This window comes from Ornithorhynchus anatinus, chromosome 9, assembly GCF_004115215.2.
Source record: "Ornithorhynchus anatinus isolate Pmale09 chromosome 9, mOrnAna1.pri.v4, whole genome shotgun sequence".
Classification (NCBI taxonomy): Eukaryota; Metazoa; Chordata; class Mammalia; order Monotremata; family Ornithorhynchidae; genus Ornithorhynchus; species Ornithorhynchus anatinus.
In genome coordinates, this window is record NC_041736.1 from 50,369,652 (window position 1) to 50,392,474 (window position 22,823).

The window sequence follows — 22,823 nt, forward strand, 5'->3', positions numbered from 1 at the left end:
TCAAGTATATGAGTGCATGTGCTCAGAACTTTGTGTATCTAGGGAAATTTGTTTTTATACAAGTAGACAGACACGCTTAATGTTTCGCTGAGAAGACAGCTGGAGAAAGTTATAAAAACAGCAGTCGATGCTGTTGACTACCTGAAATTCTTGCTGCTGCTTCCGACGGGTGCCCTTCTCCAAGGGGTGAAGGGAGGGATTCCAGCAAGTTGAGGGAAGTGGCCTCAGTCAACCTCCCCCGTTCCTTGCTTTCTTTTGCCATTGTTGTTTCCCCTGTTCCAACTCTTCAAGGCCAATCCTCTCCATGCTCACTGGGGCAAAGAGGATTTGTGCCAACTCCCCACCGGAAGGCTGAACCAGACCATAAAATTGTGACTCTCCATTCAATGTGGGCCAGGCGGTCACGTTAAGTTAGAGTTTGATCGATAAATACTATTTATTGAGCACTTTGTGCAGAGCACTGGACTAAGCACTTGGGAGGGTGCAGTACGATAGAATTGGTAGACATGATCCCCATCCTTAAGGATCTTACAGTCTAATGGGAATTGGGCTAATCTAAGGCAGGAGCAATGTAGGGAGGAACTAAAGGGGTCAGCCTTTTCTCCTCCTCTTTAAGAATCAACCTCTTTCATTCCAACAAGGTCTAGCCCAAATCGGGTCATGAGACTTCTAGTCTGTGGATCAACTGGAATCGTAAGACAATTTGTTTCCTGATACAGTTCATGTGGCTGCGTGGAAGCAGCATGGCCTAGTGGAAAGAGCACAGGCTGAGAGACACAGGACCTGGGTTCCAAACCCTGATCTGCTATTTGCCTGCAGTGTGGTCTTGGTCAAGTCACTTAATTTCTTCATAACTCAGCTTTCTAAGATGTAAAATGGGAATTAAATACCTGCTGTCTCTCCTCTTTAAACTGGGAGCCCCATATGAGACACATGTTGTACCCAATCTGCTTATCTTGGATCTCTCCCAGACCCTAGAGCCTGGCATGTAATAATCGCCTAACAAATATCAGTTATTCTTATCTACATAGGTCAGGTGGGAGGCTTGAAGTAATTTTTTGGATATTTTCTTCTTCCCTCAGATGCTTCCTTTTCTCTATTCTTCTCTTCCCCTCCCCAAAATGACTCATAGTGAGGAAATCAGATTCTTCAGTCTGAATCAGACCATTTTGGCTTTCCACATTCATCAATTTAATCATCTAAATGGAGATCACTGAGCTTCTGTAAGTCCATGTAGCTGCTTGACTTCAGGCTCACCAAGAAGAACTGACCCCACCCAGGCCTTGCTGGGCTTTTCCAAACTCTGACCTTGGTGGCCCAGCAGTGGGGAGAGAATTGGAAATTTCTCTCTTGTTGATTCCAAATTAACTTCTTTGCTCTGGGTCTGTGTGGGGGGATTTTTTTCAAACCTTTTTTCTGCAGATTTCTCTGCTTCCCCAGCAGGTGCGTTTGCTAATAACTGCTGCTGTTGCTGATCCCATCATTTTTCATCCTTTTCCTTTGATTTATTGCTGTTTGGTGTTTAAATTTGGAACCTTTTGCTTATTTCATAGCATACTAATGAAACTCTCTATTGTACAATGTGCAAGGGAGATTTCTTTTTTTTCCTTCCTGCATACATTATTTGTAAGACACCAAATTTCATTGGTGAATGTCATATGCCCATTCTATGATCCAATACTTTTTTCCCAAATAGATAAAAAAAAGGTTTGAAAAAATAAACTTAAACATAAAAGTGCATTCTCTGGGTATCACCCCTTTTACCATGTCTTTTTTGAAATTTATTGTCATTTACGATTTATTGGGTATCAGCAGTTTACTAAGTGCTGGTCAGACTTCCTGAGCCTAGTCATTGCTCTCCAAGGCCCTCCTTCCTTTATTTATTTATTCAACTAAAGCTTAAAGGAGTTGTTTGAGGGTTGCCCTTGTCTCCTTCCCTAATAATCTGGAAACACTGCTTCCGCAAAGTACTGTTTTCCCTCTATCTTTTTCCTTTTGGCTGCAGCTTCTACACCTCTCAAATGTTTATGAAAAAAGCACTTAAAGGGTCAGATTTGGGCCTCCCCCTGCACTCTCCATTTCTCTGAAGTCATTTCCTCACTCATTCTTTTAACAAACAAATAAAAAGCACTAAGTTGTGCTATTTTCTTTACCTTCTGTCCTTTTTTACACGGGCTCTTTGAGAAGCTATTCCAGTCTGACCTCTAGTTCACCTTTATCCCCCATTCCCCATCCCCAGTCCACTCTCCCATCCCCAATGTCCCATTTCCAATTCCGTTTCCCAGTTCCCTACTTCTCATCCCCTGCCTCTCACCTCAATCCCCTTTCTCCATTCCTCCTTTCACATCACCAATTCCCCATTCCCCATCCCTGATCCTTCATTCACCATTCCCTGTTCCCTGCTACCCATCCCTCATTCCCCTTCTCTAATCCCCCTTCCCCATTTCCAATCCCCCGTTTTTCCTGGCACACCTGCACATTAGCGCACTTCTACCCCCTAAACAATTCATATCCGAATCAGATTGTGGTATAATGCAGTGTTCAGTCAAACGGAGGTTGTCAAATAATAAAACATAAACAAATATGTAATGAACAGACTTTCTCCTTTGCAGTGATTAAACTTAGCTGTCAGTGATTTCCTCCACGCTAACCACAATACTAGAAAACAAAGTATAAGAGTGCAACATAAATATCAAAAAATTACTTAATGAATACTGTGGAGAAGCTGAAACATCAGCTGAATCAGGAGAATGCATTGCTGATTGCAAATCATTAGACTGCTACTCAGCTGAGCATATTATTATATAAGCAATAACTCACAACAGGGAGTACGTTAGGTCGCCTTCTAACTACAGCATGTATACCTTGAGTGTGCTGAGGTCTGAGATGTGTGTAGATTGGCTGATGAATTCCCACCCACTGGGCATTCATCTAAATAAAAAAAAGTATACTGTGTCTATCCACTTTATAAGAGAACTATTACATGGCTCATTTAAAGCAAAGTTTTAAGGCCCACATGGATGCTGTTTAGGAAGCAATTTCTTTTAAAATTGCCACTATATATTTTGAAAATCATTTGATTAAAAACTAATGCTGAAGAATCTTAAATATTAAATACCCATTTTGGATGTCTGGTGTTTACTTCAGGAAGTAAACTGCTGACTCGAAGAGGCCAATTTAAGAGGAAAAGTCTTCCTCTTGTCTTAGGAAGTCTGGCTGTGTTTTCAGACCAGACCTCACCTTGTTAATCCCACGTTTCTTGACCTCTCTTCTCAGTCTTAAATTTAAAATGTTCCAAACCCAGCCCTAGCAATCTTGGACTGTGTCTAACACAGGCTGGTAGTTTGAAAAAAAAAAATCCCCTAATCCTTCGCACCACCAAACCATCTGCTGCTTAAATCCCATTGCTATCTTGTTCTTGTTTTCCATCCAGGGAGAAAATGGCTTTTCATAGTAATTCAACGTCGTTTACCTGAAGCGCTATATTCTGTGGTATGGCTTCCAATCGTATATCATCTCATTGGCCCAGGAATGTGTATGATTGACAACTGATGCCCAAAGAGACTGACATTTGTGCCCTCCCCAGCCTGGGCTGCTCATCTACCTGAATGTTGGCTTCTGTTTTAAGGTCACTCAGCCTAGGGGGATGAAGAAAGGGGAAGGAGTAGCTTGAGGTGCTATCAGACACTCAGGTCAATGAATACACCTTTAGAGTTCTTAGGCCTGGTAAATCATCTGAGTCTTTGCCAAATCTCCAATGCTTCTAGATATTCATTCTTTGGATCTTGCATATTAATTCGACTCAGCAGCAGCAATAGCAGCCATAGCAGAATATCATTACCATGCTCTGTTCGCAATAACACTGTTCCTGACATTTAGGATTCTTGTCGGAATTGTGAGTTTCACTCACCATATCTCTTTATATGCTAACATTGATCTTTCCCATTCTTAGCAATAATTTTTATTCCACTCCCACATTGCTCCTTCTGAGGGATATATATCACTGAAATTTTCAAAACAGTGGGCTACAACTGATAACCAAGGGTTTTATAGTTTAACTGTACCTAAGAATATCTGTGTCCAAATGTTTCACAAGGTAAGCCAGGTGACACTCGTCATATCTTCCTTTATTTCTCTGCTATAAAGACTTTTGTGGCATGATGATAGATGGTGAAATTTACTGGTGAAGTCTACAGGGGAAGCAAGTGCCAATAATTTAAGACTTTTGATGATACAGTACTAACTTTATATTCTGAGCTATCACAGACTATTTTCATCCACCTGCTGTTTTTATGGTTTAGATAGCACAATATTTGTTTATGATGGTAATTTATTATGTGGCAATAATATAGCAAAAAATTCAAATTACTGAACTAAAATGTTAAAAACATATGCAAGACTTGAATTGAGGGGAAAGACTGTAATCTCTTCCCTGGGATCTAATGAAAAGAACGTGCTTGTAGAACGTGCTTGTAGAAGCAGGAGACCCAGCTTCTAATCCCAGTTCTGCCATTGGTCTGCTGGACAACCTTGGGCAAGTCATTTAACCTCTCTATGCCTCTGTTTCCTCTTTAAAAAATGGGATATTTGAGGCTAAAATATTGTGAGGCTAAAATGAGGTAATTAATACAAAAACCCTTAACAAATTAAAATTTCTGTACAAAGAATCAATGCAATCTTGCAATTTTTAATCAAAGGATAAAATTTGAGAGGTAAAGAACCTCTATTTTTTAAATATGATGATTAATTTTTAATTAGTTTAGGATCTTGAACACAGCCCGACTCCAACAGGAAGATATATGAACTCCATGAACTAGCTTTCCTCCCAATTTTCACACGCTTAGTATTTGAATGCAGAATTTGAATACTAGAATTAATTAGTTGAAATTCTCCCTTAATGTACAATTTGGAAATGACCACTAGAATTTAGTAATTCAGTGAGAAAAGAAGATGATTATTGCATTGAAAGTTTGGGGAACAAATTATTATGTACCCTGGATATACAGGCTACCTCTCTTTCTCCTAAAAAGAAAATCACAAATAGGGGTTGACATGACATAATCTAATTTCAATCCCTTGTTGCCATTAACTGAGAAACACACTGTGTTTTTCAGTCCAAGGAGAAAATTACCAATATCCTATGAAATGGAAACACTGAAGTTTGGAAATGTATTGACTCTCTGATCCATGTTAGTCATGTTTTGACTCAATTATCTCTCTTGAAAATGGCATCCCACAGCGAAAAATGTAGATGATAATGGGAAGTTAACTTTAGATACACTTGAATATTCCCTTCTCACCCATTTATGACCGAGGAGGTATCTATGCATGGGCTGATGCAAGGACTTGGGGCTTGCACATGACGTAGCTGTTCCTTGTCATTGGTTGAACTGTTGAAGTGTGTTTAGACTGTCAAGGAAGCCTGGAGCTGTTCCAGTATTCTCTGTTTTGAGGGGAGGAAGGACACAGCGTAGCTCATAATTTCCCCTGGGACCTTCCTATGTGGGAAAGGAAGATGCAAGCTGAATCAAAAAAGTAAACTGCTTACAAACAATCTGAGATAATCCCAAATATGTCCCATAAATGGGAAGTCCCTGAGACAAACTATGAGGCCCAGTGGAAAGAGCATGGGCTTGGGAGTCAGAGGACCAGAGTACTAATCTTGGTTTCCCCATTTCCTGCTGTGGGATTTTGGACAAGGCACTTAACATCTCTGTGCCTCAGTTTCCTCATCTGTAAAATGGGGATTTAGTACCTGTTCTTCCTCCTACTTAAACTGTGAGCTCTGAGTGGGGCAGGGACTCTGTCTGACTTGATCACCTTGAACGGTGCTTGATGCATAGTAGGGGTTTAACAAATACCATTATTAATTTTATTATTATTATAAGTAGTAATAGTAGAATGATGGAGTTCTAAGAGGGACTGCTGCAACCCAAAGCCTATTCCAGGATAACCAATAAATAAGTCATGATATCTATTGCCTACTATGTACAGTGTACTGTACTAGATGCTTGAGAGACTCTAATAACAGCAGAAGACATAGTCCCTGCCCTTGGGAAATCTTTTAATTTAATGAGAGATTGTTCATTTTCAGTCCCTGAGAAAATATTATCTTCTTCTGCTTACTTCTCATGGGTAAACTTCTTTGTTGCTCCACGCCATTTCTCCGAACTTCCAATTTGCCAAGGCGTCCTTCATTACACCAGCTCTCATGCAGGGTTGTCAAGCACTGTTAGACACATGTTTTTTCCAATCCAAGGATGCTGGACTGTAGCTGTGGGGGAAATGAACCTCTCCATAGCACTTAAGTGCTCCATGAAATTGTTGGAAGAGCTCTTTGAGCTCCTGGGGAGAATTGGACTAGAAAAGTACCAAGTATACGTTCTCTTGCTGAAAGAGACGGCTCTTTGAGATCTGTAGTGAGTTAATATTTCTCTTGAGATATGAATAGGTTTGCTCAGAAGTTTGATGTCATCAACTTCAGCAAGTAACCACATTAAACAAATGTCGAGCCCTAGTATTTTATATTCTTCTTCACCGTCGTTTCCATTTCTGGGGAAAATAGGACGTGAAAGTGATTGCTGGTAAAGGTAATAATTCGGGAGCTGAGGAATTTGAAGACCGGAGTCTCCCACATAGTTTAAGCCTTCAGCACATGTGCTTTAACTTTACCTCAAGTGACCAGTCTCCAGAGAATAGTTTAGTCTCACCGTCCACTGAATGCTTGGCTGTATTTGACTTTAATTGCACTTGTAAAGTGGCATTATAGTGCTTATACCCAACCCGAAGCCCCTGGGGATTCTTTCTGAACCTGGGCAATGGTTCTTTGACATGTTCTTAGTGTTTGATTTCTATTGAGAAAGTGTTAAGGAATTAAATAAAATATAGCCGACGGTTTCCAGAAGAACGAATAATACATATGACAGCTAGTGCCTGTAGCCCCCATTACCTTTCAACAAACAATGGTGGCTCATCAAATAAAAATTAATGATTTTAATAGAGAATCATTGGGGCTTGCCGTTACTGGAGAAAAGCCCACGCACGCATTGATTAATGCATAAAGCAGCATCCCCTGAAACATGACTACATTAGGTCCTCACTCTTCTCGAATGATACGCATGCTGTAATAAAGCTTTGACTTCTATTCAATATCGAGAATAGCATTAGAAATATCATGTGAGTTGCAAGATGAAAAAGCCGAAACAAAGGTTATTGAATATAGTTGCTGGATTTCGGGTTTCAAGATGCTAGTTAAGTACAGTTTGTTCATGCTGAGACAATTCGAAAAAAGAAGAGGTGAGAATGTGATCACCTAAACCCTGACATTTTTACCGTTGTGTGAGTTGGAATTCAAATGAAAATCCTGTTTCTTTTCCATAGATATAATGATAATAATTATGGTATCTGTTAAGGGCTTACTATGTGCAAAGCACGGTTCTAAGCGCTGGGGTTGATACAAAGCAATCAGGTTGTCCCTTGTGGAGCTCACATTTTACAGTTGAGGTAACTGAGGCACAGAGAAGTTAAGTGACTTGCCTAAAGTCACACAGCTGATAAGTGGTGGAGCTGGGATTAGAATCCATGACCTCTGACTCCCAAGCCCGGGCTCTTTCCACTAAACCACACTGCTACACCTGGCACTTAACCTTAATTTAAGTAGGGTTTAATTCTAGTTAAACCACTCTTGTTCGAACCATGGGCCAGTGCTGGGTCCTTTAAAGTTCATGTCAAATTTCCTTTATTGTTATGATTAATTTCAGAAGCCAATGCTTAAAATCAAAGAACTTAGTCTTTCTACTCCACAGTACATTAAACCAATTCTCTGCCCAGGACAAAAACTGAACATTGCAGGTGCTTTCTGAGGAAGCACAACCCTCTTTCCTGTTTGGAATTTCTGATCGTTGGCCCGTTGTAAAGCGATCTTTTGTCCACCTGGCAGATGCTGTAGATGGCATTTTAAGCTTTAAAATACCATGTTATTGACCTAACCTAAATGGATACTGAAACATTTGTTCTTGCGGGGACACCATTGAAGATATCCCATAAAAATGGACTTATTGTATTCTACCTTACCCTTTTGGGATTTGACCCAAATAAAATTACCCTATATCCAAACTAAACAATTGTCAGGAAGAAAGCATCTGAATCCTGAAACCTGTATTATGACTGTTACACAGTGGTCTCACTTCACAAAAGCACACTGAGTGACTTAAAAGGTGAAACCAGTGATCCAATCAAGCGTATTTGTGGAGCATTTACTGTGTGCATAGAACTGGACTAAGCACTTGGAAGAGTACAATATAGTAGAGTTGATAGACCCATTCCCTGCTCACATCGAGCTTGTGGTCTAGAGGGCTTGAATTCAAGGTGACTCCATAATGCAAGTATTTAATAATATTCAACAACAACTCTGCCTCCAGGACAGAACCCTCAAGTCTATCATTACGCATGTCCTACTATTTGCCAATGAGTGACTGAACCATAATTATCCTGAATGGCAAGTGTCTAGAATAGTTTTCCTGCTCAAATTACCTCAGCACATGTATAAGAGGTTCTCCCAGTAATACTCACAGTCAGCATTACTATAGCACTTTTGAATGGAAGCTGTATGGCCTTGTTGTGGCCGGGGGGTGTCACTCTTTATTGCTGTATTGTACTTTCCCAAGTGCTTAGTTCAGTTCTCTGCGCACAGTACGTGCTTAATAAATACGATTGAATGAGTGAATAGTGGAAAGAGCACGGATCTGAGAGTCAAAAGACCTGGATTCTAATCCCAGTTCTGCCTCTTGCATGAAGAACGACTTTGGCGAGTCACTTAACCTCTCTGTGCCTCAATTCCCTCATCTATAAAATAAGGTTAAATGCCTGTTCTCCTCTGGTATCTATACTGACTATCTGTATGTACCAAGAACTGAGGTAGATACTATATAATCACATCAGATACAGACACTGTCCATAATAATTACTATATTTGTTAAGACCTTACTATGTGTCAGGCACTGTACTAAGTGCTGGGGTGGATACAAGCAAATAGGGTTGGACGCGGTCCCTGTCCCATGGGGACACACATGTCCCACAGTCTCAATCCCCATTTTACAGATGAGGTAAGTGAGACCCAGAGAAGTGAAGTGACTTGCACAAGGTCACACAGTAGACAAGTGGCCAAGTCGGGATTAGAACCCATGACCTTATGACAACCAGGTCCGTGCTCTATTCATTATTCAAAATCTATACATTTTGTATCAATACTTTCCATTAACTGTAATCTATAGTACAGTGCTCTGCACACAGTAAGTGCTCCATAACTACGATTGAATGAATTTGAATGTCTGCCTTCCCCTTCGGACTGTAATGCTTTGGTGGGAAGGGGTCAGTTCTACCAATGCTATTGTATGACACTCTCCCAAGAGCTTAGTACAGTGATCTGCACATAGTGAGCATTCAGTAAATAATAACTGTGGTATCCAAGTGCTTATTATTTGCCAAGCAATATACTAAGTACTGGAGGAGAAACAGAATAATCAGGGTTCACAGTATGCCCGGCGTGGGCAGGGATGGTCTCTCTTTATTGCTGAATTTTACTTTCCAAGCACTTAGTACAGTGCTCTGAATACAGTAAGCGCTCAATAAAGGTGAATGAATGAATGAATAGGAGGGAGAAACTGGTATTAAATCCCCATTTTGGCTTAGCGCGTGGCTCAGTGGAAAGAGCACGGGCTTTGGAGTCAGGGCTCATGAGTTCGAATCCCAGCTCTGCCACTTGTCAGCTGTGTGACTGTGGGCAAGTCACTTCACTTCTCTGTGCCTCAGTTCCCTCGTCTGTAAAATGGGGATGAAGACTGTGAGCCCCACGTGGGATAACCTGATTCCTCTGTGTCTCTCCCAGCACTTAGAACAGTGCTCGGCACATAGTAAGCGCTTAGCAAATACCAACATTATTATTTTGTAGATGGGGCAACTGAGGCACAGAGAAGTGAAGTTAACTTGCCCATACAGCAGGTAAGTGGCAAATTCCAGATTAGAACCCAGGTCCTCTTAGAGAAGCAGCGTGGCTCAATGGAGAGATCCCAGGCTTGGGAGCCAGAGGTCATGGGTTCGAATCCCAACTCTGCCACTTGTCAGCTGTGTGACTGTGGGCAAGTCACTTCACTTCTCTGGGCCTCAGTGACCTCATCTGTAAAATGGGGATTAAGACTGTGAGCCTCACGTGGGACAACCTGATTACCCTGTATCTACCCCAGCACTTAGAACAGTGCTCTGTACATAGTAAGCGCTTAATATTATTAATTATTATTAATATTATTATTATTACTCTCAGGCCTAGGCTCTTTCCTTTAGGGCACCCTGCTTCCATTGATTGATTGACTGACCAAGCACATGAAACATTTCCTCGAACAGGGGATGGTAAGCACATGGGATTCATTACCACAAGAAGCTGAGCAGGCTCGCAAGTTACTCTACAGGAAGAGTAGGGTTGGATGAATTAATGGACGAGTAACCCCTAATGAGTTGCTAGAGAGAAAATTAGGGATATAAGGGGAAATGTTGAAGATGTGAGATGGTACATCCCTAAACCTTAGGAGCAAAGTCAAGAAGAGTGCTTGGTGACTCAATTAAGAAAATTGTTGAAGCAGTCCTCGCTGATTGCTTCATCTGAAGAGATCAAGAGAATTAGTAGAGTTAATGATCAAAGATCATTTCCTATAGAAAAATGTATTTAATGGAGGTCTTTACACTTGTGACCATTTGGATCTTATTGCTGCTCTTTGTATTTCTGGAAAAGTATCTTTCCTTCTCTGAGGACTGCAGAATGTTCCTGGTCCAAAATGATTCTCTCAGGTGTTATGAAGAGAAGCCTGAAGATCTGTTGGTTACTGTAGACCTCATGAGATAATTACACACTAGAGCCATATTATGCACAGAATGCAGGACTCTCTGGAGTTTTGGGTAGCAACTAAATTTTCTAAGTGGATCTCCTGAGATCCCATTGGATTGGATGATGGTCTGTAAGACTCCACTGGGCTTCACTAAAATGATCAGTTTCCCTTGATTTTATGGCATTTCCTGTTATTCACCTGGAATAATTGAAACCAGTGGCTTTCTCAATGAGTCTCGGAACTCTGGGTTAATAATCCTTAAAAAGGATGATTGAAGCAACAAGATAGTGAATACGTTTCTGAGCTTTTTAAAGGGGTTTCAACTCATTCCTCCTCCTCCTCTTGTTTTTCTTTCTCTTACTTTCAATCAAGCAATGATATTTATTGTTTCCTCTTTGCAGAGCATTGTACTAATGGTTTGTGAGAGTACAGTATGATATTGGTAGAAATGAAATCTGTCCTAAAGAATCCAGTAAAGGAGTTTACAATCTACTTTACAAGTGACTGGTTAAGAAAACAAGTGAAAAAAGTCACTTAACCAGAGAATCATTGAGATGAATTCAGCCTTACAGCTAGAAGGTCACAGCAGCCTCAACAGAAGCACAGAGGGGGGGAATAATTTCCCACAAATGATCCCAGTTCTCCCAATTCTCAGCTGGAAATGCGTTTATATTAGGTTCAGATGGAGGCAGATGCTACAAACACATCTCCCCACCACACCACCTACCCCATCTACAGTGTTGTTCAAGGATGCGGATGGAAGGATGGTAGGAGATAGCAGAAGGATGGCCAGGCACTAGGAAATCCTGCAGAGATTCCCCCACATATTTTTAACAAACCGTTTGCCCCCTCAGCAGTTGTGGAAGGGAGAAGATTTGGCCTCAATGGATTAAGGGGGGGCAAAGCTCGTTCTACATATGAGTAAGATCAAGCTAAGGCAACTGAATGGTAAAGCTGTGAAATTATTGGGATTTTGCATCTTACAGTTATATTAATATCAGTCTCTAAATATGATATACTATATATTTTATATAATTTTATTATAATTTGTAATGATAATATATAATTATAAGTATTAGGTAAACTTGTTATATGCTGGGAAAATGTCTAATAATTCTGTTGTATTGTACCCTCCCAAATGCTTAATACAGTGTTCTGCAGGTAGTCAGTGTGCAATAAATACTTTGATTGATTTGGGTTAAAGGAAAATTTCTAGGTTTTAGCTATTTTCCAAGAAAATTGAATTATATTTGTCCATTTTATTATTACTTGTTAAAAAAAGTAATGGTAATAATAACAACAGTAATAATCATCATCGTGCTTTTTGTTAGCACTTACTATGTGTCAAGCACTGTACTACACCCTGGGGTAGTTACAGGAAAATTAAAGTGAACACAGACCTTGTCCCACATGGGACTGTCAGTGTAAGAGGAAAGGACAACAGGCATCGTCCATTTTATAGATGAGGAAAACGAGGCACAGAGAAGTTGTGATTTGCCCAAGGTCATATAGAAGGCAAGTACTAGAGCCAGGATTAAAACCCAGGACTTTTGACTCTCTGGCCTGTGTTCTTTCCATTACACCACATGGTTGTCTATTTGAAAAGTAAGAAAAATGATCTGACAAATTTAACTTCACAATCACAGAACGGTTTGGCTCAGGGACTCCCAGGAGCGTCTTGTCTCTTCCCTAAACCTCCAGACTAACTACCCTTTGGCCAGTTTGGATAGATGTATCTCATCCCCATTTTAAAGCTCTTTGGGGAAGACAATTCCACAATCTCCACAGATGAACTCGATAACTCTACGTCATCTGCTGTCTGCATCTGAAAACATCTACTTGTAAAGCAATTCCCCAAATTGCTTTCACCCTAGAGAAAGCTCATAGGAACTCTGTGGTTTCTAGATTCCACCCTTAATTACTATGAGGGTCAGGGCCATTGGTAAGCAGTGATATTTCAGGTTGCCACCTGGAGGGATTATTCCCAGGTCCTGTGAGAGAAAAATGCTCCGTGTTTTCCTGTCAACATTTTCTTCCTCCTGGCCTTTCGCTCTGTCATTCCTGGTAGTTTATTGTCTATACCAACTAAATGTTTGGGTGGGATATGGTAAGTAAGTAAGTAATTTACTTATTCTATTTTCCCTCCCCATTAACTCATTGATTCCTTCAGTTTTCTACTGTGTACTGGACATTAGCATCTCTTTCAACTTCTTGGGTCGGATTTCCAGCTTGTGGGGCTGTGGGATGTTGTCCCTGCCCTGCTGCGCTAGATTCCTTTTCTCAAATGTAAATTAAGTCACCACGTTTAGTTGGAGTAACATTTTCGGGCAGAGGCATGTAATTAAATCATGTGGGCCCCAAATTTGCAATAACTTTACAATTACGTGGGACCGCAGACTGTGGTGCTCCAAAGAAATGGTCAGAAGGGACCAACCTGCTCTTTGAAGTGGGAGAATGTATTTTTAAACCAGGGAACTCCATTTCCAAACTTTGTTTGCAGTTAACTCTGCCCCTTCTGTTTAACTCTGCCTCTCGTCATTGGGTTTCCTTTTGTTTAATTTACTAGCAAGCCGACCCTCCAACAGAACTCTATGGAGAATTTTAATTCTACCCACATATTGATTCATCTAATTTCATACTTGAATAGTCATAATTTATCAAATTTATAGAGTTCTGGATGTTAAGGTTATGTGGTCTATTTATTTTATAGTTGAATTCTTCTTCTCTCTCTAAATGGTGTGGCCCACTAAAATCTCAGTTAATATGCCCCACCACTCCATGGAGCACACGGTGTGCAATCGCTTTGGATGGTTTCTATTTAATCAAGAGGAAGATGAAAGTGGGTGTGTGTTTCTTTCAACTCCTTAGCCATTTCGCCATCCATCTTAGTCAATGTGTGGTTACCCAGGACACAGCATTAATGATAGCTGTCAAAATAATAGTCTGGGGGTTAGAGGTCAAGAAAAATATGTAAAAGACTTCAGGGTGAACCAGATGATAAAGTAACTCATTTAGGCCATTAAATGCTAGACTACTATGGACTTGATGGGTTCAGGGGTTAGTAGAAGCTAGAAGAGTAAATGGGGACATCTTCAAGTAGTTTACTCTTGTTAAAAGATGAAAAAAGATGATAATAGCATTACCAAACAAGTACACTCAAGGCAATTTTCTTAATTACTGTGCTGACCCAGCAGTGCACACAGACTAGTCTTGTTATTAGAATGAAAGCTTTTACTTTCAAACAATATTAACCCTTCTTGGTACTGTATGTCTTAATTAAGATAATTCCTGGAAGGGCTGCAGCTGTTAGCGGTTTTACATTTCTGCTTGTGTTTGAAAGTCCATCGTCAGAGAAGCGGACCAAGTAAGACCTATTGAGAAGGTTATTACCTCTGAGGAACTTTCCGTGCACATCCAAAAGAAGCATAACTCAACATTCCGTTCTGAAAGGAGCTGAACTGAAACAGTTATTACTCATCCTGACATGCCCTATGTTCTTGAAAAGTGAACAGAAGAAAATTCTCATGAAAACAATATGATATTCTCTCTTTCTCATAAAAGCACAAAAGCTGTGTTATGGCCTCCCTGCGTGAAATTCGTTTGTTGGGATAAAAGATGAACCGAAATTATTGCTTAAAATTTGGCAGAGCAATGACCCTGGGAAATAAGTGGGCTTGCTTGGTGAAGCTCTGAAAATTATTGAAAATTTCAGGAACTCTTGATTTTACATTACCCTTGCTTACTTCGAGCTAGCTCCACCCTTTAGTCAATGTTGATTGCGAAATTCTCGAGAAGTTCCCAACGAGCTTGCAGCAAATTAATTTGCAACCGCATCAGCTGCTGAGCAAAGTCACGTTTGGCAGAGGATTTTGTAGTGAAGACAGGTTAAACATGAAGGTTCACCCCGAAGGATGTTTTCCATTCCATTCTACACCATCAGAGCTACTGTGAGAGGACTGATGATGTTCTATGTTGCTAAGTCTGTACAACACTAGACCAATGTGGAAGCTTGGCAATGGTCCAGTGATTCAGGGCTGGGTTGCTGGACTGACGGCGTGACTTGGTATTTCATTATCTGGGTTGGCTGTCTGTATAGTCTGAATCCACCTGATAACACCAGCTTTGCTGTGGGGAAGATCAGACCAGAGAGTGAACTAGGGAATGAATCTTTCCATGCTCAGTCTTAGGATAAAATTGAATTATCCCATTTGATTTGTCTCCCTCATTCTTTTTATATTACTTTCTTTCAGTGAGCTTATTGTGACTGGTGGTAGGAAAAAAAAGTTGTTTGGGAGGATTTGGTTTATTCATATTCATTCAGTGTATTTCCTCATTCACCAAAAGTAGCTTACTTCAGCTTAGAAGTGTAATTATTTTAAAACCATTTTGTAGATTTTTTTATTTCTGGGATTACCTAAAAATTTTACTTCCCTCTAGATAACAGGGGTGGCACGTGTTTAATTGATGATGGAATATTCTTCTCCTGCCTTTTCTCAAACCTTTTAAAAAATGTTCCCATTTTAATCAACGAAGCAGTGGAATTTATTGAACATTTAGTGTGTGCAGAGCACACCAGAGTTGGTAGACTGTTCCTTGCGCTGAAGGACCTTACAGTCTAGAGGGGGAGACAGACATTTATAAAATAAAAAAAATACAGATGTGCATAAAAGTGCAGTGGGGCTTAGGGTGGGGTGAATATCAAGTGCTTAAAGGGTACGTATCTAAGAGCCTACGTAGTGCGGAAAGGAGAGGGAGTAGGGGGAAAGAGGGTTTAATCAAGGAAGGTCATTTATTCCATTCCCCATATTCAGTGCTTAAAATCTATTCCTTTTCTCTGGTATTCACATTTTTCTTTAAGAGTTCATCTGCTGCCACTGTCTCTGCTGCTGCTGCCTTTTCCTGACCTAAGCACATAAGTCTTTTCCCCATGACATTAGAACTGGTGGATAATTGCACTTTCTTTTAATTGTATAAATGTACCCAGAGGCCAGCAGTGGCTGTAGATTTTGAACAAATTGAAAAATAAAGTGACTAAGTCACCATAAAGATACTGCCCAAATCCTCCCTATGTGCAGAGGTTCTTAATAAAGCAGAACAAAGAATAAAGGATGGTATCAAAGGAATCATTTTTGCCTAGAACTGCCTGTAAGGTTTTTAAGTATGGATTTTTTTGCCTGCTAAAGTTCTAGAAGAATCTAGAATCTAATTAGACAGCCATTAATCTGTGTCAGAGGTGGGAGCGTTGAATTCTAAAAATGATGAACAGCATGAATAATGACCATTTTCCACCATCCATATATTTCTGAATATGAGTCAGTACCAGTACCAGGCAGGATTTCATACCTCTCTCTCCCTTGTTCAATTTAGGAGCAGGAGCTGGCAGTCTGTTTAACTTTAACACTCCCCAAACTCTTTCCTCTTTTGTCTAGAGGCAATAAGGAAGAGAGGGGTGGAGCTGATTATCATTAGTATCCCGAACCATGGCAATTTATCAAGCACAAAATGCAAGGCAGCAAACAAATGCAACGTTAGACACAATCCTTGCCCACTTGGATTACATCCAAAGTGAGCCCTGAGGCAGATGGAATACCAACCACACCACCCCCTTCTCAGGATTAATGAGCAAAAATGGCACCTGAATGCAAGGAATTAGCTTGGTGACTATTGGGGCTATAAAGACTCCCCGAAGAGGATATCATTGTCATCATCATCATCATCATCATCATTATCATTGGTATTTAATGAACAAGTACTGAATACGAAACACTGCTTGGAAGAATCCAACTGAAACAAGACATGTAATCCTTGACCTCCATGAGTTTACAATCTAACGAAGGGATTATTCTTTTATTCTAATTAAAAACACTATGAACTATAAATTGAACATAGATAAGAATGGTTGGAATAAGGTAGAAATGAGAAGCAGCGTGACCTAGGGAAAAGCAGCATGGCCCAGGGGAAAGAGATCGGGTGGGAGTCAGAGGATCTGGGTTCTCCCTGTTGTCTGTTCTCTCTATTCCTTCCTACTGATCTTCCTGTTCTCCTTGCTACTTAGACTATGAGCCCTACTTGGGACAGGAACTGTGTCCACCCTAAGTAACCTGTACCTACTATGGCACTAGGAACAGTATTTGACACCTAGTAACTGCTTAAAAGTACCATAACAACTGGGGAATGTAACAAGAATGATAAATTAAGGTTAATTAGGTTGAAGTTCTTCCTCAGACTACAACCCATACCTAACTGTAAGATATTTTCTATTAATTTGGTGGGGAGAATTTCTATTTTGCCAGCAAAAAATGATTCAGAAAGTTGGCGTTCATCTGGTAAGAGGGTATCTAAGAGGATAAAATCTTAGAGCATGAGTTTGTTAGAAAAATAATGGAATTTATTAAGTGCATACTATGTGTCAAGTTCCATGCTAAAAACTGGGATAGGTGTAAGACAATGTACAGCTTCAGCCACATGGTAAGCGCTGAACAAATACTGTATAAAGAAAGAAGACAAAAAGGTTGAAAATAGTCCTGATTCCCCATGGATCTCACCATCTAAGAGGTAGGGAGATCAGGTTTCTTCTCCCCATTTTACAGAAGAAGAAAATGAGACACGCAACGGTTAAGTGACTTGCCCAGAGTCACACAGCGAGCGGATTTTAGATTGGAACCAGGGTCACCTGATTCCCAAGATTTAAACTCTTTTCGCTTGGTCATGCTGTCATTCCCTAGGCCACGTTGTCTCTGAGTGGAAATTCATTCATTCGTTCATTCATTCAGTAGTATTTATTGAGTGCTGAGTCAGATGATATTTTTTGAGTGCTTAGAATACTAATAGCTTGGGAGAGGACAATACCATATATGGTTTCTTTCTCCAGAGTTTGTTTTCCTGAGCTGGACAACATTTATTATTCCCCGTACAGTTTTATTTATTTTTTATGGTGTTTGTTAAGCACTTCCTTTGTGTCAAGCACTGTTCTAAGTGCTGGGGTCAATACAAGTTAATACAGTCACAGACACAGTCCCTGTCCAACATGGGGCTCACAGTTTAAGTAGGAGGAAAAATAGGTATTGAATCCCCATTATGAAGTTGAGGAAACTGAGGCACAGAGAAGTTAATCGATTTGCCCAAGGTCATACAACGGAAACCTGCCTGAACAGGGGTTAGAACCCAGGTCCTCTGACTCCCAGGCCTGTGCTCTTACTACTGGGCCATGCTGCCTAGTTACCCTTGTCCCATACTTATACATACCAAATTTATTTTGCCTTCATTTGAGAGGTTGATTCTGAGATCCTGGTGGTCTCAGCCTAGAGAAATAAAAGCCACCACTAGAATCTCCCTCTAGCCTGTAACCTCCTTTCAGGATGTGGGATCATAACCCACATCCTTTCCCTCCCAGGCCCATGCCCTTTCCACTAGGCTGCTCTACCTCTTTCCACTTTTGTCACTAGTTTTTTGAATGACCGTGGCAAATGTCCTGCCATTCTTTAGCTAGAGCTTCTCTATGTGTAATAATTGACAGGGAACCAAAAAGACCAAGTTTTTTTGCCATTAGTTTGCCATTTTTGTTCCCACTCATCTAAGACTCCTGTGTCCAGGAGACTCTGGTTTGGAATCACAGTCTTATTGGTGGAAGACACTGGAGGTCAAACTACCCCTAGAAGCACCATGGGGAAGATGGCTCAGGTCTGAGGACCTGGAGCAGTGTAGAAGATGATTGTTTCTGATCAAAGGAGTTTGGTGCCTGCCATCTTCCCCAATAGCACCCAAACATCAGTGATTCGAGTCCTGATGTGGGGCATGGAATGGATCCTAACAATAATGATAAAAACTAATAATGATAACTGTGATATTCATTAAGCTGCTACTATGTGCAAAGCACTCTACTAAGCACTTGGATGCATACAAGATGATCAGTTAGGACATAGTCTCTGTCCTAAATGGAGCTCATAAGCTAAGAGGGAAGGAGAACAGGTATTCAGTCCACATTTTGTAGATGAGGAAACTGAGGCCCAGAAAAAGTGAAGTGATTTGCCCAAGACCATAAAGCAGATGAGTGACACAGCCAGGATTGGAACCTGGATCCTCCGACTGCAGGCCCATTGTCTTTCCACTAGGCAATCAGTTTGAATTTCATAGTCACGGTCAACTGGACTAAGCAGAACCAGAATCAAGCGAGAGTTGAGTCGCAATTTCTCTCAGTATTGAATTCTACCTCCTGATTGAGCAAATGGTGAAATTCAGGCTCCTTCAGCAAAGGAACTGGGGAATTCAACAATTTCTGGAGGATGGTGTGTTGAAGCTCCAGGAAGAGAAGACCCAGATAAATGCTGATCATTCCTCTTGATCTCCGACACCACCTCTCTCCTTTCCAACCTCTCTCATCCTCTGACTGATTTTCTAGACTGTAAACCCAGGGTAGCCAGGGATTGTCTCTCTTAATTGCTGAATTGTACTTTCCAATTGCTTAGCACAGTGATCTGCACACAGCAAGCGCTCAATAAATCCAATAGAATTAATGAATGAATCCTCTGTGAACCTTGGTTATAGTCAGAGTGCTTGGGGGTTAAAAGCATATCTTGCCCTCCGTGGTTCTGTAGACAATACTCACTGACCAGGCAGCAAACATCACACTGGGTAATGGAAACTTGCTCCTCAGCATAAACAGTACAGTCTTCTAATTTGTTTAGCTAAACTACATTAGTCATATTGAAAGTTTTATTATCATAGTCAAATACAGGAAGCTGGAGCAGACATGACTGTATTTTAAAAAATTAAAGCTTTTTTTTTAAAATAAGCTCTGCATATTGATTAGCTAATTTTCTAAACAAGAGGCTCATTTCTTTTCATCTCAGACATTACTGTAAATTCTATTTCTGCCCTTAGTTCTTTCTGCCCAGAGTGTGATGAAAAATAAAAATAGAGTTTGTTCGCTTCATAAGGACACCTTATTATTATTCCAAAGGTCACTGACCTGGATGGGAGGTGGGGGCGGATCTATGTTACTGCATTTTCATAGTTTCATTTCAAGGTTGCAAGTATAGTTTGAGATTCAATGGCTGAATCACTTTTCTGAGTTTCCAAACAGTTGAAGCCACTGTAGTGTCTGCATTTTCAAATGTTTTGTGAGTGGCCTAAGTCAAGTTGGATTAGATGACTACCCTGCCATTTGAATGGAAGTCATTTTATTTGACCTATTTTTTTGCCTATTTGTTTGCCCGTGAGCACCTCTGTTTTAAATTGAGAGATTTGGGGAAAGAGGTATAGTCTTCCTCAAGGACTCTGTCAGGGCAGGATAAATAAAGCAGTTCAGATGAACTGTAGACAAGATTCTACTGGATAAGAATTGTCTTTACAACCCAGGTATAAAGCTTGAATTTCTGGATGTGTTTTCACTCTTTCTGGTGTCTATCATAATGCTTTTCCATCACCTTCCTTTTAGATTATTCTCCCCTTACAGGACAGAGACACCTCCCAAATCTCAGGGGGAAATGGCGGAGGTCTCTCATATGCATCATGGGGGCACGTTGTCTAATTATGGGGAAGCAGTATGGGCTAGTGGGTAGATCAAGGGCCTAGGAGTCAGAAGGGCCTGCGTTCTATTCCTGACTCTGCCACTTGCCTTGTTATCTCCTTTATGCCCTCTGGCTACTAGAGTTATGTGGAGATTCTCTTGTGAGAGAGATGAGGAGAGCCCATATTTTTCCAGTGGATTCCATGGAGCAACCAACTTAAATATTCTCCTCCTTTGCTGATTTCCAGCCTGGATTCTTTGTTTACAATGACCTCGATCATTTTGTTCTTTTCCTTTACTTATTCTTTTCCTTTCCCTCACTAAACTTCTGCCAGCCTCTTCTATTCTCCTCAGATAGCCCTCAAGATTGTACTTTTAAATTCCTTTCCATGCATCAGTCCCTAGTTCCTTCTTCTAAGAGTACCCGAGGACATCCCATGGCCTCATGAGAAAGAGCAAGGCCTAGTGAGAAGAGCAAGGACCTGGGAATAAGACATGAGTTCTAATCTCAGCTCTACTGTTTACCAACTGTGTAACCTAGGGCAAATCATTTAACTTCCCTGTGCCTCAGTTCTCTCATCTGTAAAATGGGGAATCTATATCTGCTGTCTCTCCAACTTAGATGGTGAGCCCCATATGGGACCTGATGGTCTATGTATACTACAGTGCGTAGCACATGGTAAATGCTTAAGAAACACCACAATCATTACCATTATTACTGTTATTATTATTGTTATATCTTCTGAAGCACATCCCAAGTGGTACAACAGTTTGTGAATTATTTTTTCAGATGTCAAAGGATCTCTTTTAGTCCTGAAGGAGGGAATGCATTTCCCAAAGTATCCAACTTACCCTCAGGAAGAAATTTGCTCCCTGACTCTATTCATAGTTTTTCTTTACATCACACTATTTAATCTATAATTTCCTAGCTCATCCCTGGGTGTTGATGGGACCTCCCTGATATCACTTCCCTTTCCTGCTTGGATATTTAGTCAACATTTCCTGGAGACACTTGAGAGAGATGGTGGTGTAAAACGATCTCCATGATATTCCAAATGACTGCCATTCTTTCACCGGGTTAATCCCCTGACTTGGGGTTTTATTTTTTTCTCTTCATTGGCTAAAAAGTCTTCTTTAATTGTCTTGTCTTATACAGTCGAGTTGTTTCTGACCCATAGCTACATCATGGACACATCTCTCCCAGGATGCCCTGCTCTCCATCCTCAATCATTCTGGTAGTGTATCCATAGAGTTTTATTGGTAAAAATATGGAAGTGGTTTACCATTGCCTCCTTCCACTCAGTAAACTTGAGTCTCCACCCTCGATTCTCTCCCATGCTGCTGCTGCCCAGCATGGGTGAGTTTTAACTTGTAGCAGATTGTTTTCCACTCACTAGCCACTGGCCAAGCTAGGAATGGAATGGATAGGCCTCTGCTTGACTCTCCCTCCCTAGCCAAGATTGATAGAGTACTGGAAACTCTCCAGGTGTGACCCTGAGAGGGGTCTTTAATTGTCTAGGTCCCTTTTAAGATAGGAGCCAAGAAAGGGAATGAAACAGAGGGATATAGAAAACTAGAATATTTTCTTCAAAATCACAAGTTATGTGTAGGCTATGGATTTGGTGAGGAATGGGGTGAAGTGGGGAGGATTTACCCAATTTCTATCTCCCAATTCATTTTTTGAAAATTCATGTAGAGCAAACCTTCAGCTGCCTGCTTGCTTCTTCCACATCCCCTTCTTCCTGTCTCTCTTTCCTGGTTTTCCTTCCCAAGTCAAGAAGCTCTGCCAAAGGAGCAGGACACTGAAGACTGTTTTTAAGGGCTGACTTTCCACTCTTTCTACAGGTCCTTCTCTCTCTCTCTCTCTCTCTTCCCCACCCAACACTCTGCCCCTTCCCACCCCTTTACAGTGATCTCCTGCAACAAAGAATCATTATTTAAAAAGTTAACTTAAAATTACTCTCCAATTACTTTTTAAGTGAAACACCTTGCTCCTAGTACCCTAGTTCCAGTGGAGTGTAACCATCTGTATCCCAAAATAGCCATCTATAGAATCATCTTCGTTAAAGTAATCAATCGGTGGTATTTACTGAGCAATTACTGTGAGCAGAATAATGTACTAAATGCTTAGGACAATACAATGCAGTTGGCCAACATGATCCTTGCCAATATCTTTGCCCTTTGGTAACCATATTAGAATATATTTAAATACTACTTCAGAATTTCAAAACCCATTAAGCTCATTGATTACATAATATATACAACTTCTCTAGATTATAAATTCATTGTGGGGAATGTGTCTGTTATACTGTTTTATTGTACTCTCCCAAGTGCTGAGTATGTGCTCTCCACACAGCAAATGTCCCTCCCTTCTAGACTGTGAGCCCATTGTGGGCAGCGATTGTCTCTATCTGTTGCTCAATTGTACTTCCCAAGCG

At 40.6% G+C, this 22,823-nt stretch overlaps 1 non-coding gene across 1 annotated transcript; it reads right to left on the reverse strand.

Annotated features, from left to right (window-relative positions):
- Positions 1-21,752: 21,752 nt before the first annotated feature.
- LOC114814483 lies at positions 21,753-21,889 on the reverse strand. The gene has a single exon (XR_003762275.1). It is a non-coding gene; the product is annotated as a small nucleolar RNA SNORA7 (small nucleolar RNA).
- Between the last annotated feature and the right edge of the window lie 934 nt (positions 21,890-22,823).